Source organism: Halichoerus grypus, chromosome 11 (genome assembly GCF_964656455.1).
Source record: "Halichoerus grypus chromosome 11, mHalGry1.hap1.1, whole genome shotgun sequence".
NCBI lineage: Eukaryota > Metazoa > Chordata > Mammalia > Carnivora > Phocidae > Halichoerus > Halichoerus grypus.
This window is the reverse complement of record NC_135722.1, coordinates 35,861,153-35,880,350: the sequence shown is the minus strand read 5'-3', so window position 1 is coordinate 35,880,350 and position 19,198 is coordinate 35,861,153.

The following is a 19,198-nucleotide window of genomic DNA, read 5'->3' as shown; positions in this document are numbered from 1 at the left end:
TATGGAACATTCCAGTCAAGAACAGCAGAACACACATTCTTCTCAAGAACACATGAAACAGAAATGCCACTGACTTCTGTGCATTGATTTTATATCCTGCCACTTTACTGAATTCCTGTATGAGTTCTAGCAGTTTTGGGGTGGAGTCTTTTGGGTTTTCCACATAAAGTATCATATCATCTGCAAAGAGTGAGAGTTTGACTTCTTCTTTGCCAATCTGGATGCCTTTGATTTCTTTTTGTTGTCTGATTACTGTGGCTAGGACTTCTAATACTATGTTGAATAGCAGTGGTGATAGTGGACATCCCTGCCGTGTTCCTGATCTTAGGGGGAAAGCTCTCAGTTTTTCCCCATTGAGAATGATATTCGCTGTGGGTTTTTCATAGATGGCTTTTATGATATTGAGGTATGTACTCTCTATCCCTACACTCTGAAGAGTTTGGATCAAGAAAGGATGCTGTACTTTGTCAAATGCTTTTTCTGCATCTATTGAGGGATCATATGGTTCTTGTTCTTTCTTTTATTAATGTCTTGTATCACATTGATTGATTTGTGGATGTTGAACCAACCTTGCAGCCCAGGGATAAATCCCACTTGGTCGTGGTGAATAATCCTTTTAATGTACTGTTGGATCCTATTGGCTAGTATTTTGGTGAGAATTTTTGCATCCATGTTCATCAGGGATATCGGTCTGTAATTCTCCTTTTTGATGGGTCTTTGTCTGATTTTGGGATCAAGGTAATGGTGGCCTCATAAAATGAGTTTGGAAGTTTTCCTTCCATTTCTATTTTTTGGAACAGTTTCAGAAGAATAGGTATGAATTCTTCTTTAAATGTTTGGTAGAATTCCCCTGGGAAGCCATCTGGCCCTGGGCTCTTGTTTGTTGGGAGATTTTTGATGACTGCTTCAATTTCCTTAGTGGTTATAGGTCTGTTCAGGTTTTCTATTTCTTCTTGGTTCAGTTTTGGTAGTTGATACATTTCTAGGAATGCATCCATTTCTTCCAGATTATCTAATTTGCTGGCATATAGTTGCTCATAAAATGTTCTTATAATTGTTTGTATTTCTTTGGTGTTGGTTGTGATCTCTCCTCTTTCATTCATGATTTTATTTATTTGGGTCTTTTCTCTTTTCTTTTTGATAAGTCTGGCCAGGGGTTTATCAATTTTATTAATTCTTTCAAAGAACCAGCTCCTAGTTTCGTTGATCTGTTCTGTTCTTTTGGTTTCTATTTCATTGATTTCTGCTCTGATCTTTATTATTTCTCTTCTCCTGCTGGGTTTAGGCTTTATTTGCTGTTCTTTCTCCAGCTCCTTTAGGTGTAGGGTTAGGTTGTGTATTTGAGACCTTTCTTGTTTCTTGAGAAAGGCTTGTATTGCTATATACTTTCCTCTTAGGACTGCCTTTGCTGCATCCCAAAGATTTTGAACAGCTGTGTTTTCATTTTCATTTGTTTCCATGAATTTTTTTAATTCTTCTTTAATTTCCTGGTTGACCAATTCTTTCTTTAGTAGGATGCTCTTTAGCCTCCACGTATTTGAGTTCTTTCTGACTTTCCTCTTCTGATTGAGTTCTAGTTTCAAAGCATTGTGGTCTGAAAATATGCAGGGAATGATCCCAATCTTTTGGTACCAGTTGAGACCTGATTTGTGACCTAGGATGTGATCTATTCTGGAGAATGTTCCATGGGCACTAGAGAAGAATGTGTATTCTGTTGCTTTGGGATGGAATGTTCTGAATATATCTGTGAAGTCCATTTGGTCCAGTGTATCATTTAAAGTCTTTATTTCCTTGTTGATCTTTTGCTTAGATGATCTGTCCATTTCAGTGAGGGAGGTGTTAAGTCCCCCACTATTATTGTATTGTTGTCAATGTGTTTCTTTGCTTTTGTTATTAATTGGCTTATATAATTGGCTGCTCCCATGTTAGGGGCATAGATATTTACAATTGTTAGATCTTTTTGTTGGATAGACCCTTTAAGTATGATATAGTGTCCTTCCTCATCTCTTATTATAGTCTTTGGTTTAAAATCTAATTTGTCTGATATAAGGATTGCCACCCCAGCTTTCTTTTGGTGTCCATTAGCATGGTAGAAGAAAGAGAAATTAAGGAGTTGATCCCACTTACAATTGCACCCAAAACCATAAGATACCTAGGAATAAATCTAACCAAAGAGGCAAAGAATCTGTACTCAGTAAACTATAAAATACTCATGAAAGAAACTGAGGAAGACACAAAGAAATGGAAAAACGTTCCCTGCTCATGGATTGGAAGAACAAATATTGTGAAGATGTCAATGCTACCTAGAGCAATCTACACATTTAATGCAATCCTTATCAAAATACCATCCACTTTTTTCAAAGAAATGGAACAAATAATCCTAAAATTTGTATGGAACCAGAAAAGACCCCGAATAGCCAGAGGAATGTTGAAAAAGAAAAGCAAAGCTGGCGGCATCACAATTCCGGACTTCCAGCTCTATAACAAAGCTGTCATCATCAAGACAGTATGGTACTGGCACAAAAAGAGACACATAGATCAATGGAAGAGAATAGAGAGCCCAGAAATGGATCCGCAACTCTATGGTCAACTAATCTTTGACAAAGCAGGAAAGAATGTCCAATGGAAAAAAGACAGTCTCTTCAACAAATGGTGTTGGGAAAATTGGACAGCACTGTGCAGAAGAATGAAACTGGACCATTTCCTTACACCACACACAAAAATAGACTCAAAATGGATGAAAGACCTCAATGTGAGACAGGAGTCCCTCAAAATCCTAAAGGAGAACACAGGCAGCAACCTCTTCGACCTCAGCCGCAGCAACTTCTTCCTAGAAACATCGCCAAAGGCAAGGGAAGCAAGGGCAAAAATGAACTATTGGGACTTCATCAAGATAAAAACCTTTTGCACAGCAAAAGAAGCAGTCAACAAAACCAAAAGACAACCGACAGAATGGGAGAAGATATTTGCAAATGACATCAGATAAAGGGCTAGAATCCAAAATCTATAAAGAACTTAGCAAACTCAACACCCAAAGAACAAATGATCCAATCAAGAAATGGGCAGAAGACATGAACAGACATTTTTCCAAAGAAGACATCCAAATGGCCAACAGACACATGAAAAAGTGCTCAACATTGCTGGGCATCAGGGAAATCCAAATCAAAACCTCAATGAGATACCACCTCACACCAGTCAGAATGGCTAAAATTAACAAGTCAGGAAATGACAGATGTTGGTGGGGATGCGGAGAAAGGGGAACCCTCCTACACTGTTGGTGGGAATGCAAGCTGGTGTAGCCACTCTGGAAAACAGTATGGAGGTTCCTCAAAAATTTGAAAATAGAGGGGCACCTGGGTGGCTTAAGTCGGTTAAGCGTCTGCCTTCAGCTCAGGTCATGATCCCCCAGAAATATCAGCAATGTCCACAATAGCCAAATTATGGAAAGAGCCAAGATGTCCGTCGACAGATGAATGGATAAAGAAGATGTGGTATATATATACAATGGAATATTATGCAGCCATCAAAAGGAATGAAATCTTGCCATTTGCAACGACATGGATGGAACTGGAGGGTATTATGCTGAGTGAAATAAGTCAATCAGAGAAAGACGTGTATCATATGATCTCACTGATATGAGGAATTCTTAATCTCAGGAAACAAACTGAGGGTTGCTGGAGTGGTGGGGGGTGGGAGGGAATGGGGTGGCTGGGTGATAGACATTGGGGAGGGTATGTGCTATGGTGAGCACTGTGAATTGTGTAAGACTGTTGAATCACAGACCTGTACCTCTGAAACAAATAATACATTATATGTTAAAAAAAAAAAAAAAAAGAAGAAGAAGAAGAGAGCAGGAAGGGAAAAATGAAGGGGGGGGAATCGGTGGGGGAGACGAACCATGAGAGACTATGGACTCTGAGAAACAAACTGAGGATTCTAGAGGGGAGGGGGGTGGGGGGATGGATTAGCCTGGTGATGGGTATTAAAGAGGGCATGTATTGAATGGAGCACTGGGTGTTATATGCAAACAATGAATCATGGAACACTACATCAAAAACTAATGATGTAATGTATGGTGATTAACATAACAAAATAAAATAAAAATATATATATAGCAAAATAAAAAAAAAAAGAACACATGAAACATGCTCTAGAATACACCATTTGCTAAGCCACAAAACAAGTTTCAGTAAAATTAAAAAGGTTGAAATCATACAAAGTATTTTCTCTAACCACAATGGAATGAAGTTAAAAATAATGGAAATAAGTCTAAGAAGTACAAAAATATATGGAAATTAAGCAACATACTCCTAAATAATCAACGGATCAAATAAGAAATCACAAGAAAAATTAAAAAATACTCCAAAATGAATGAAAGTTAAGACATAGCATATCAAAACTTGTGAGGTGCAATGAAAGCCACCATGCTTGGAAGGAAATGCATAGCCATACCAAGCTATATTGAATAAAATATCTCAAATCAAAAACATTTATATATATTTTAATGTATACATATACATTAAAAAGTTCAGAAGGTTGTAATACCAAAATCTTACCAGCTGAGGCATTGTTTTTGTTTTCCCTTCTTCTACTATTCAGTATTTTACAAATATTTTTAATAATGAAGTAACATTTTAAATAGAAAACTATTTTAATTATTTTTAAATGATACTAAAGTCATCTTTAATCATTGCTTTGTATTTTTATATTTTATATTTTAATTCTTCCACCTGGTCAGTAGGAATATCCTACCTGGGTACTATAGACATTCCTCCAATAGCTTGTTTTTGTTAATTAAATTTCTAATATCATTTCATGGCATTTTTGAAAAGATTGTCTTTTCACCTAGGCATTTGTGAAAGCCTCACCTATTACCATATCTGTCATTCTCGGTTAAATCACATTCTCATAAATCTTCCATGGACAGTGTAGTCTACTTCTAATGAAAGCCTTCAGCTTAGAATAAGAAGCATCCAACTGAGGCACTTTCAAAGTCTTCTTTCACTGAAATTGCTGAGGAAGCTTTAAGTACCCTGCTGCCCAAATGACTTAGTGAAATTAATGGTCCAAAATGAAAGTTAAAACCTCTATAGTCCTTTCTGGAAACAAAATCAGCACACAAAGAGCTGAGGGAAAGCATGCCAGGGAGGTCTCACTATCAAGTCAGAGGTACCAGTGCTTTTCTAAGGAGCCAATAAATCAACATAATTTCAAATTCCCAGGGTTCACTGAAAAGAGCAATTACGTTAGTCAAGATAGTAAGGTTGAAGCTGGGATCTGAATCATATGCCAAATGTGATGGGAATATATGTATTGAGGATCCAGGGCAGCAGTATAATTTTTTTCAAATGAGATGTGATTTTGTGATAAGGTTGAAAGCACGGTCAGCGCAGTTGAACAAAGGTGGGTTCCTATCTGAACACTTAAGAGCTGTATGACCTTGGAAACTGTTATAGACAGAAACCATTTACATGTAAACAGGATGCATTAAAACAATTAGACAATTTTCTGCCTAAACCAGAAAGATAAATGACTTGTATATATCTATAATTTTATTCCACAGGCAAATGGAACAATGAATTCACGTAATTTAATAAATATAATTAACTTTCAAGAGGCTCCTTCCTGTGAGTTATTCATGTATTAATTATTTAACAAATATTTACTGAGCACCTACCACGTGTCTGACAATCTAGAGGTTTGTATGAATGTGGTAGCAGAATGAGGGATTGCAGGGAGGAGAATGTGCATAAAGGTGCTTGTTCTCAAGTAGCTCATATTAATGGGGGAAAAGGGAAAGTGAAGAACAGCTCAAAAGATGCACATGAAAATATCTAATGCATATATACTACTTATTCACCAAGGTATAATGTGTTCTACCATGACTATTAAGGGCTTGGGGAGTCTAGAAGAGAATCTGATTCAGTCTCTGAATTGATTTAACACATTAAAACTTCTAGTCAGTATTTCAGCCATATGATCATTGAGGTCTTGCCTAATCTGGAGACTTTAAGATAATATGACAATATATCAGTCACATCAGTAAAAGTAAATAGGCTTAAGCTATCTATTAAAAGAAAAATGTTCAACTTGGCTAGGAAACAAAGACCCAACTATAATCTGCATAAAAGAGAATAACCTAAAAAATAATTATAAAAAATAAATAATACTAGGCTAAAAAAAAAATAAATACTAGGCTAAAGGAAACAATAAAACAGCATTGTTCTACTGATTTCAAAATAGAATTTACATTAAAAAGTATCAAGTTCAGTTAAAGGATACTTTATGAAATCAATGCTAAAAGTCACAATTGAGAACAAGTTTATAACAGTTATGATTATCTGTACCAAAAAATGACAGCAACTTTCTTTATAAAGCAAAATCTGTAGAAGATACAAGGATACATAGATAAAAATATACTACTAATAAAACAATTCTGTTTTTTAATTTTTTAAAAAGATTTTACTTATTTATTTAGAGAGAGTGCGCGCACGAGCAGGGGGAGGAGTGGAGGGAGAGGGAGAGAATCTCCAGTGGACTCCACACTGAGCGTGGAGCCCAACACGGGGCTCAATCCCATGACCCTGAGATCATGATGTGAGCCAAAATTAAGAGTCCAACACTTAACTGACTGAGCCACCCAGGTGTTCCCATAATAAGACAGTTTTAGACACCACTCTCTGTACAGAACAGATCAACTGGCCAGAAAGTAAATAAGGATACGGAGGACCTAAACAGTATGGTCAATAAGGGCAGTCATATGACTGTATGTTGAACTGGATGTCCTGATAATAGAGAACACACCTCATCTCAAGAACACTTGGAACAGGGGTGCTCGGTGGCTCAGTCGGTTAAGCGTCTGCCTTGGGCTCAGGTCATGATCTTAGGCTCCCTGCTCAGTGAGGAGTCTGCTTCTCCCTCTCCGTCTGCCTCTCTCCCTGGCTCATGCTCTCTCTCTCTCTCTCTCTGTGTCAAATAAATAAATAAATAAAATCTTAAAAAAAAAAAAAAAAAACTTGGAACAAAAATTAGTCATATGTAGGGCACAAAATGCATTAGTAAGCTCTGTAAAGTAGAAATAATACACATTGGTCAGAATGTAATAAAACTAGAAATGCATAGCAATATAATAACAAAACAAAGCCCTCAGCCTAAAAAAATTAAAAAGGCATGTAATAACTCATGGCTGAAAGGGAAAATAAACAAAATTACAGAATTTCTAAAAGTGAACAATGAGGTGAATATGCCACCTATCTGAATCAATGGGACATACCTAAAGAATGACCAAAAAAAAAAAAATTAAGATAAATAAACAGATTTAATACCCAGTGAAGGAAGTGAATTAAGTGAATTAAGTGAATTAAGCCCCAACTAAAATGCCAGGAAAAAAAGAACTGCATTGTTCTAAAAAAAAAAAAGTAGAAATAAACATGTGATTAAATTAAAAGCAAAAATGGTCGAGGCAGAACATAGAAAAAACAATAGATGTAATTTAATAAATCAAAGTCCTCTTTTTTGATTAACAAAGTAGGCAAACTACTAGTCAATCCAAGGAAAAAGAAAGCTCAAATATACAAAATAAGAGGTGACAAGGGGAAAAGAAAGTTTGAAACAAAAAGAATGTATAAAATCATGAGACTTTATAGATCATTGAGACCACAGTAGAGGTGGAAAAGATTCACCACATCGATTCCCAATGAAGAAACAGAGTGTTTTAAAGAACAACAAATAAACTCAGCCCTAGATGGTGTCACAGACGGATTCTACCAATCTCTAAACAGTGGATAGTTCCAATGATACATAAATTGCTCCAGAGCCTAGAAACTGAAGGACACTTTCAAATTCCTTTTTAACATTAATACCTAAACCTGATAAAAATCGCAGAAAGAAGGAGATGAACCATGAGAGACGATGGGACTCTGAAAAACAAACTGAGGGTTCTAGAGGGGAGGGGGGTGGGGGGATGGGTTAGCCTGGTGATGGGTATTAAAGAGGGCACGTTCTGCATGGAGCACTGGGTGTTATACGCAAACAATGAATCATGGAACACTACATCTAAAACTAATGATGTAATGTATGGTGACTAACATAACAAAAAATTTTAAAAAAAAGAAAATACATAAAAAAAGAAGGAAAATTATATACTGACATCACTTAAATTAAAACAAAACATTTTTAATAGCACCCAGCATGGCAAGATGAAACTAATACCCCATGATCAAGTAAGACTTATTAGAAGAATGTGGTTATTTGTTCACTATTTGGAAACCTATTAATATGATATACGATATTAGCAGATCTAAACAGAAGACTGAGAGGATTATGTTGATAGATGTTGAAAAATCTTCTGAGAAACCCAACCCCATTATAATTAAAAAAAAAAAAAACAACCCAGGATATCATGATTGGTTATTTTGAGGACATTGGAGGTTATTCTGAATACCATGGGAAGCCAATGGAGAATATTTAAGCAAGGCAGTAACATGATCTGATTTATACTTCAAAGATACCACTCTGGTTTCAGTACAGCAAATAAAACACAAGAGCGGCAGGACTAGACAGATGCAGGGAGACAGCTGTAGCTACTTCAGTAAAGCCCAGAAGTCTTGGTCTGAACCATGAGGGACTCAACATTCCAGGGAAGGAGAAGAAACCGGTGACTCTTCCAGAAATAGCCTTAAGAAAAGTCCTAACCTATTTTCAGGTCCCAGGTTGCAAAGAAAAGCCACCAAAAACCCTAGGGGAGTTAGTTAAGCATTATGAGCTATTTTAGAAAAAGTTTCCTTTATATAAAAGTACAGTTGACCCTCGAACAACATGGGTTTGAACTGTACAACTCCACTTACACACCTATGGTTTTTTTCGATAAATACAGTACTGTACTGTAAATATATTTCCTCTTCCTTACCGTGTTCTTCATGTTTTCTTTTCTCTAGCTTACTTTATTGTAACAATATTGTATGGGACACATATACAATACGTGTTAACTGTTTATGCTGTTGGTTAAGTCTTCTGGTCTTAGGCTCTTAGTAGTGAAGTTTTGGGGGAGTCAAAAGTTGGGTATGAATTTTCAACTGCACAGGGGTCAGTGCCCCCAACCCGTGCATTTTTCAAGGGTCAACTGTCATTTTTGCACAAGTCTGTCATCAGATACTTCAAATCAATGTATAAATTATTATAAATTTTCTAGGAAAGAACCCTCACAATTGTGTTAAATGTAAACACAAAAACTGGCTCTTTTCCTTCAATTGCTATTACACTGTTTTTAAGTGTTAATGTGGCTAGCCACAATTGCATTTTATTGATTTATATTTTAATTACACATTGCGTGACTGAAAGTTAATGCAATTATGATTATCCATTGAATGAATATTGAGAAGTCATTGGAAGTTGAGAGAGTCTCTTGAGTAGTGGCAGGCAGAGAAAAGGGATCATTCTCTCCAGGATAAATAGTAAAATGGCCATAAGATATGACGATTGTATAAGAATCTGTCAGTGAGCATATAAATCAGGCCTTGTCTGTGTTTCCTTCAGAAGCCCCAAGCTTCATGCAAGTGAATCTGGAAGAAACTAACTGGACACAAACTGGAGGTGTTTTTAGGGTAAACCTTAAAAAATAAAGAAAAACAGTTCCCACTTGCCTTTAAGTTAGAAAAGCCTTTGTGATTAGAGATACCATTTTCCTTACCCTTTTTTTTTTTTTACTAATAATTATTATGTCATCAGAACTTTTTATGTGCTCATATTTTTAAGCTCATTGTACGTATGTTTATTTAAAATTTCATACAAATGGCTCTCAATCCTTCAAATGGACATTTTCCCTTTTTTTTTTTTTTTAAAGATTTTATTTCTTTGGGGGGGTGGTGGACAGAGGCAGAGGGAGAGAGAGAATCTCAAGCAGACTCCCTGTTGAGTGTGGAGCCTGATGGGGGGCTCCAACTCACAACCTTGAGATCATGACCTGAGCCGAAATCAAGAGTTGGGACGTTTAACCCACGGAGCTACTCAGGTGCCCTGGACGTTTTCCCCTTTGGATTGAAATTCTGTGCCCATCCCCCTCAGAAGAGGCTGAGAGAGACCCATTCTCTTGTTTTCTCAGCTGTTGCACAAGTCCCTAATTGTTTTCATCTAAAGATGTAATCATGTTGCTTGTTCCCTTAAAATCCTTCAAAATTCCTCAGCAGTTACAGAATAAAGTCCATGCTTTTTAGCATTGTTTCCAAGGTCCTGAACCTCATAGTTACCTTTTGTCCCTGAAACTTCTCCTCTGACCTTTCTCAGCTCTGTATTTTGGGTCACATTTTCTCCTTGCCTAGAATAGCATTCTCTTATTTCCCTGTTTGGTGACCTTCTATTCATCCATCAAAACTCAACTCAAATGTTTTTGCCTTTGTCCCAAATTCTCTGGCATCAACATTACTTCTGTGTATCCACAACACTTAGTCCCACCTTTTCATTAGAGGATTTATAATATTATTTAATTGTTGTTTATGCATTTGTCTCCACCCCAATATAGTGAGATGCTGGTGTTAGGAACTGAGTCTTTATTTTTTAGTTTTTTGTGTGTTTTTGTTTATTCAACCAATATTTGTTGAGTGTCCACAGTGTGGCAAGTCATGAAGTGATAGAGTGATGTAGAGGGGAAGAAGCAATGTTAGAGCAGGGGTGATCTCTCTGAGAGGGTGACCCTTGAAACAAGATCTGAGGGGTGAAAAGGAGCCGACCAGTGAGGCTCCGTGAGAGGAGAGAGAAGGGAGAGGGTCTGATATGGAAGTAAGGCTGGCAGGTTTGAGAACAGGAGGCCAGTGAGACTGGGGCAGAACGAGGTACTGGGAAAACGGTAGCGTGAACCAAATTCATGTCTGCTTTTGTAGACTTTATGCTGAGCCTGACAAACAGAAGAATTCATCAAAAGTAATTTCCTGAATAAATATTGTATTGAAGATTAGATTTTAATCCACTAGGTTGTGCAGAATAACATAACTTAAGAAATGATGGGGTGCTTACAATCTATCAAATCATACCTTTCACCACAAAGGGAAAAATCAGGCCTAGCCAGACCCTGAGTCTTATATTCTAAGAGAAATATCCCATGAAATCTTTCTGAGAAATTAAGCAAGAAAGTGGATAATGTTTTCAACTGCAGTTCTACTGAAGAAAATGCTTGTCATAGTTGTTTCTTACACTGATCCTTAATTAAAACTCAAGGCATATTAAATTACTGTTCAGTGATGTACTAGAAATCAATTTAATAAAGCCCAAATATATAGCTTTCTGGTTATCCGACATGATCTAAAGATTAAGTCCTAGAAAATCTAGACGTGTAGCTTTCAAATCAGGCAAGCCCTAATATTCATTATTCAAATACCTAATATCTGGTACCCAGGGGGTCCCAAAGCCGTGTGGGCCAGCTGGATGGCCAGGTGGCACACCCTGAATTTTGCTTCTACCTAAGTAATATCAGTTCTCCTTTTATCCTTTACATATGAATTTCTGCATATGAATCATTTGAGGAAGGGCTTCGCTACCAGTGGAAGTTAGAAAACTATTGATCTAAAAAAAATATTTAGTTACTGCCTAAACTGTAATGTCTCTCCAAGCCACGTTAACTGCTTCTCCTGGACCCACTATAAACAGCCAGTGCGAGCACATACTCACCTCAAATGCTTTATTTCTGAAGCTTGTTCCTTCACTTTTCTTTACATGGGATCCCAAACTGTTACTGACTTTTGTGATACAACCAGAACATTTAATGTCTCATTCCTGTCCTGTCCTGCCCTTTGGACTCTGTATTTTCCATTTTCCTAGCTACAACCTTTGACTTTGACTCTTCTCTACAGCAATTTTGCTTTTCTCCAAGTTATACTGCTTTGGATCGTCTCTTCTAAATGCTTTTATTCTTTTAATTTAGTGGTGAAACCTGTCTGGCCCTGGCTTACTTCCCAGAGAGGGAGCTTCCACCAAGCCCGGTCCAAGCCTTCACTGCGAATGGCCCTAAAGAGTCACTCTGAAGCAGGTAGGATGTGCTGAAATGCTGATTTTCTACTTGACCCTCACTAGAATTGATTCTTCTTTGATCCCCTCCTTTTCGCTTTTTGCTTTCTCATTTTTTACTCTGAGGCCATGAATGCCCAGTCATTGTGCACGGTCAGTTAGTGACAGAAGGCAAGGGTTTCTGTCTGTGAGATGTTGAACAATCACTGATACATCACATCATCTCTCTATCATCCCTATTTCATGTTTCTGAGTGAATGATATGGCATCATGTTTGTGAAGACAACTTAGAAAGTACAAATTGTCACATAAATTGTTACTTATAATGATGTTTTCGGCTATAGACTTAGGTTCCCAGTGATTTTTCTTTATAGGTGCATTTTATAGCAGTTTTCAGCCTTTCTCCTTCTGAAGACACAGATCAAATTTCTAAGCCCATCTTCCTTTTGAAGTTTGGAGCAAACCCCCTGGGTATTATCTCATTCTTCAATCATCATCTTTACCTATCCCACTGCAGAATCTGGTAGATTTCTGCATTTATATGAACAGGCCAAGTATTTTAACAGTATTGAGATAAATTCAGTCAACATGCTTATACCCAGTGTGCATCTAGCATTGCCTAAGATTAGCTGCCACTTTAGGAAAAGTTATTGGAGGGACTAACTGTAGTCCGTGATTGGAGTCAAGTTATCTTGAACTTTTTTATCTTTTTTATCTAGAAATCTGACTCAGGAAATTATTCTAATTTTGCCTTTATTTGCTACTTTATTTTTTGAATGTTTAGTTGGCTAACCTCCTTCGACTATAAGTAAAAACCTTTATTTAAAATGCTACCACTTACAAGAATAATAATGACAATAGTAATAGAAAAACAAGTAAAGTTACATTTATTTGGGGCCTGTTATGTGATAGAAGTAATTGGATGCCAATTTTACAAATAAGGGAATTGAGACTTAAAGAAGTTAAACCATAGCAAAACTTAGAGAGCTGCCAGGAAAATAAATGAAAGCAAACACTCCATGTCAATATAAAATATATAGTCGTCATAAAACAGCACAGGATATTAGAGAGTGGTTATGACCTTCCATAAAAGGTGTTCTTTGAGATAACAAAGTGGAACATCTTGGGGAGGCCTAAAGCTTATAAGATTTAGAGTCCCGGTCTAAGAAAAAGAGTATAAAATTATAAATTCAAAGTTAAATATGAAAGCAAACATTTATTTAGAATAAGAAATTAATTTTGTAAAAATATGACAAATTCACAAAGATCATAGAAACAGACAAATAATATTTTGTTTTATTTAGCAATATTTTTATTATCTCACATACCTCTATAGTTTTTTCATTTATTATTTGCTTCTATACTCACTGATTACCTTTTGATATAACAGTGGTTTTATAATATCAGTTTCTATAGATAGAACCAAGTAGAAAATTGCTAAAGATAGTTTGGTCTTTTCTTAAGCAAGATTGAGCAGAAAAAAATTTTAATCATAGTTTGAGAATGTTTCTTTCAGCTTTATGATTTGTTTTTGGTTATGTTATATAAATGTTTGCAAATTTTTGTCAAATTGGGGAATTAGTAGTCAAGTATCTTTTATAAATGAGCTGACATATTTCAAAGCATATCAAGTTTTCTTTTACTTAAAGCGACTGGCCTTAAATATTCTTTTAGTTGCTGACCCTCATTAGAAAGTTTGTCAAAGTCTTTATGTCATACTCCTGGGTAAGCTAGCAGAGTGGGTGGTAAGAATACAGCTGAAAGCTATTCCTACCCTGGGATGATGTGTAATAACTATGCCCAGACAGGACTCTAAGCCAGTACATACATCACACTGAGTTCCAAATAAATGAATCCTCAACTCAACTTCCACTTTACTCTATCCAGAAAATGTTCACAGCTCCGCCCATCCTACGCAGCATAATAGAGGGGAAGTTAGAGTGAAAAGAGACAACAGTCTTAACATAGTGCATTAAAATACTTGATTTCAAAATTTTTATGAAAATTTATAACCTGTGTGAACATATCACAAAGGCCTCTAGGGCCTTGAAAGGGGCAAGTGTGAGGCCCTGATTTTTGACTTCTTTAGCTTCATAATAATTCCACTTCTGGGGAGAAGAATGAAAGCCAAGGCAGATATGAAATAGCCATGGACTGCTGATCTTTGAACCTTGAGACAAGAACAGCTCACCCATATTCGAGTTGAGTGTTGCTCTACCCTTGTCACATCCAGCCTCATTGTATTTTAAAAATATTCATGATTAACAATTGTGTATTTGAATGGCAGCCAAATGAGAAGAGACTTCATCCTTTCGCAAATCTATCTGCCCAATTTCATAGTCTGAGATGATGCAAAAATGTCAGTCCATGATCTATACCCTATTTTCTTACGATTATCTCTAGAGCTCATAAAAATCTCTGTACTTTTTCCAGTTTAATACTATCTAGTTTCCATTACACATTGATGTATTTGAACAAAATCTATTACATAATAATGCTTGGTGATTATTGCTTTTATAAACCCAATTTTAACCTATTTTATTCAGTTCAGTGCCTTCCCAAATGTGCTGAATGGAATGAATTAAATTTTCTTCTCTTACTTTCACCTTGCCCCAAGTTAAAGTAAAGAATAAGATGGTGTTGAAAAAGTAATTGATGGGGCGCCTGGGTGGCTCAGTCGTTAAGCATCTGCCTTCGGCTCAGGTCATGATCCCAGGATCCTGGGATCGAGCCCCGCATCGGGCTCCCTGCTCCGCGGGAAGCCTGCTTCTCCCTCTTCCACTCCCCCTGCTTGTGTTCCCTCTCTCGCTATCTCTCTCTGTCAAATAAATAAATAAAATCTTTAAAAAAAAAAAAAGAAAAGAAAAAGTAATTGACTCTGTGTGGTACCCAGAATTCTAAAATGACTCTTAAGATAGCTGCCTCCCTTGTGTCCATTCAGTATATAACCCCCTCTCCTTGAATGTAGGCAGGACCTGTGAATATGAGGGGATATCACTCCCCTGATTCGGCTGTGTTATGTGGCAAAGGTGAAGTGATTTTATAGATGTATTTAAGGTCCCTAACTTATCAATATTAAATTAATGAAGAGAGATTATACTGGGTAGGCTTGACCTAATTAGGTGAGTCTGTTAAAGAATGGTTGTGAGGTCAGAAAGTCAAAATGATAAGAACCATCAGGTAAATTCTCTCCTGCCAGCCTTGAAGAAGTGATATTTCATGTTCTGGAGAAAGCCACAATGCAGGGAATGGTGGGTAGGCATAGGAACTGAAGATCTCAGTTCTACAACCACCATGAACTAAATTCTGCCAACATCCAGTGAATTTATAAGGGAATACCAAAATCCAGGCAATACCACGGCCCCAGACAACACCTTGATTTCAGTCTAGTGAGACCCTGAGCAGAGGTTCTGTGCCCAGACTCCTGACCCACGGAAACTGTGAAATAATAATCCATTATGAATATTCATTATTAATTGTCATAATTCATTATGCAGCAATAGAAAACTGATACAATCTGATTTAACCTAAAAGGTAACAAGATAAGCCAATATACTTGGAAATTAAACTCTGCACAAATAATGAATATTTATTACCCACAATTTATTAACCAAATACCTCTTTGGGGTTCAGTATCTTCCCATCTGTGAAATGAGAATGTGAGCAAGAATATTATCCTTCAGCAGTGGCTTCTAGACTTTTGGCTCTTATGGACCAGTAAAAACTTCAGAAAATTATTTTTAAGACCAATTTATAATTTTCAACTACTTATTTTATGAAGAAAGTATATAACTATTATTTAACTAGTGTGAAAAATAAAGAATGTTGTTACACAAAGGGTGATGATGAGTTTTCTGTGTCAACTTCGTTAGGCAGCAATCCCCAGTTATTCAATCAAGCTATTACAGTGGTGGTACTTTGTAGACATGATTAAGGTCCATAATCAATTAAGTAAGGGAGATTACCCAACATAATCTGGGTGGTCCTGATTCAATCAGTGGAAAGGCTTTGAGAGCAGAACTAAAGTTTCCCTAAGCAAGAAGAAATTCAACCTAGGAATAGCCACTACAGCTCAGTCCAGAGAGTTCTAGCCTGCCTTTCCTGACAGCCTGTCCTATAGATTTCAGACTTGCCTTGACCGTCTCCACAGTTCCTTAAACCAGAATCTTGTAATGTATCTTTTAATATAAACTCCTATTGGTTCTGTTTGTCTGATGGAATCCTGAGTGATACCCCAATATAAAATAATAAAATAGTAATAAATGTAAAGTTAAGGTGACCTCCTACACCACAGCTGTTTTTTATTTATTTCCTCCTGACTTGTCACTGAGATGGGGTTAGCCTCAGCACTCATTGGTTTCACAAACTGCTTTGAACTGTATTCTTATCATTTTAAGCACCCATAATCATCAGAATAAAAAACAAAACAAAACCACCCAGTATCTTTTACTTTGTCTAGCCCTGGCAAATAAGTAAGCTGAATAGGCAAGTTATATGAGTATCCAAGTTTCCACAGTACAGAAAAATGAAGGAGGAAGGGCAAAGGCGGGAAGAAGAGAAGGAAGGCAGGCCTGATCCAGCTGTCTGGTTCCTCCATTTTCTGAATGAATCTTACCAACACTTAAAAGGCTGCATTAAGTATTTATTTCATCTTGTGAGTCACAGTTATATCAAACTCTACTCCTGGTTTAAACAGAAAAGAACAAGATTTGCAATGGTTGGAATAATCATTCTCTGTGGTGAAGTTGTGCAGAATCGCTATTAGAACTGCAATAAGCAATTCCATTCCCCACTTTTGGGAAGTGTCTGGCCTGCTGATTGCTTAAATTACATACATTACTTTCAAAAGCTGGGGTTGACTTTTGCAGAATCTGCATCACAAAAATAATGCTATTCAGAGACAGCACTGTGTTTTCTTAACAATTACATTAGTCCTCTATAAGTACTTTATAGAGTACATGAGAGAGGGATATCTTGTTTAAAAGCATAACATTTTATTGACACCTCTGCATTCTTAGAACACTTTTGTTGGAGACTTGGTAAGCTAGATTTCCTGGTCAGTACCTTGACAATGGTTTTAGAGCTGTATAGAGGTTCTTAAACTGCACTAAAATCCTTTAGGCCATGAACGCTTGGTTCTGCTCAAGTAATTTTTATTGGGCATCTCACAATCCAGAGAGGCAACTTGTAAACAAATAATTGCAAGAAGGTTGATGGGGACAATAATATGGGACCTAGAAGTTGTGAACTCCTGAGCATCCTGGGGTAACAGCAATAACAACACAAACAAAAATCCAAGTCAGTGTCTGTCCACTGAAACTTGGAAAGCGTTTTTATACATCTGAAGTCAGAAGAAAATAGAGGAGACTTTATCAAGCTCTTTTCAAACTTGTTCCTTTTGATGGAGTTTAATGTAGATCACAGAAATTCTGTTTCATCACTGTCCAGTTAGATGGAGGAGTTTTAATGTGTTTATTTTCCAGAATCATAATCTTATTATATTTGTGGAAAATAGCACCCTTAGACATTTATCACCATCTTGATTTTCAGGAGCCCAAAACAAGATCTCACTTTTGTGGATCTGAAATTATTGGACTACTAAAATTTTAAATGTAAAATGAGTTATTTAAAATTTTCAATAAGATAGGGCACCTTGGTGGCTCAGTCAGTTAAGCGGCTGCCTCCAGCTCAGGTCATGATCCCAGGGTCCTGGGATCGAGCCCCGCATCGGGCTCCCTGCTCAGCGGGGAGCCTGCTTCTCCCTCTCCCTCTGCCTGCCACTCTGCCTACTTGTGCTCTCTCTCTCTCTGTCAAAAATAAATAAAATCTTTAAAAAAAATAAATAAATAAAAATAAAATTTTCAATAAGATAGAGATTCCTATCCAGCCCATAAGAAACTATAGCCAAGAAGGTCAAAGAAAATCATCTAGAATTCCCTAAAAAAAAAAAAAAAAAAAAAAAAAAAAAATTTAGACTAATGGGAGATGCAAAAGGAAAGTCTCTAATTAGATATCCTCCCATTAAAAAGAACTAAAAAAGTGGAAAAATATATGAAGTAACAGTTTTTAAGTATTGGACAACAGCACAGAGATGGTTGGGAGAAGGAAAACACACAAAGTCTAGATCTACTTTCCAAATTGCTGAAGAGGGCAGTGGAGCCCAAATAGAGAGCATGATAGTCTCATTTAACTGAATAAACAGAAATCATCATTTTGAGGGGTCCATGTAGTCAAGCAACCAGAATTTGCAAGATTAGGTAACATAGAAGATACTTTGTAAATAAAATAAGGTTTATAAATCTGCATGTCAGTGACCTTGAGGTTTGGGCCAAATATTAAGCTGTGTATTGATAGTGTGAAACTCTGCATGGTATGACAGAGAAGAGCTATCTGGAGTCTGTGAACTGAGTAGAGCCTGTGGAGGCGGCAAAGTTCTGGAATCAGCTAGAGTGGAGAGAGTGGAAAACCTAATTTGAGAACCCAGACATTTAGTTGATACCCTAGCAAGGCCATACCTAGCATTAGAATAAAGGCTCTTCTGGATCAGTCCTAACAAAGATTGAAATCAGGCCTCAGTAGTATACAGCTAATTCTCCACTATATTAACAGGTTGCCAGAGCAAAACTCAACATTCTCTAAAGGAAAAAAAAAAAATCCCCTCTTTCAACAATGTAGTACTCACTATGTCCATTACAAAAGTAAAATTTACCAGATATGCTAAGAAACAGGAAAATATGACCCATACCAGGAGAACAATCAACAGAAATAGGCAGCAATAGCACAGTTGTTGGAATTAGCAGGAAAAGGACATTAAAATATGTATTATGTATGTCTGAGTACTTAAATACACTCCTAGTGAAGGAAGAAATGGTAAAATCTCAGCTAAGAAATGAAAACTATGGAAAAGAAACACATGGAATTTCCAGAACTGAAAAATAGAACAAGTAAAATGAAAAAATCCACCGAAGGAGATTTTTAACAGATTGGACACTGCAAAAAAGAAAAACTCAGTGAATATGAACACATGTCAAAAGAAACTATCCAAATTATAGCACAGAAAATAAAAAATGATCATTAAAAACATTTTTTTAGCTAAGCTGCTGCTGTAAATATTACATGCTATACACTTCATGTATGGGGGGCGATCAATGGGTAGGTTGGCACAGAAGTGAGAGGGGCCCCAGTTCACTGCTGTGGGCCCATG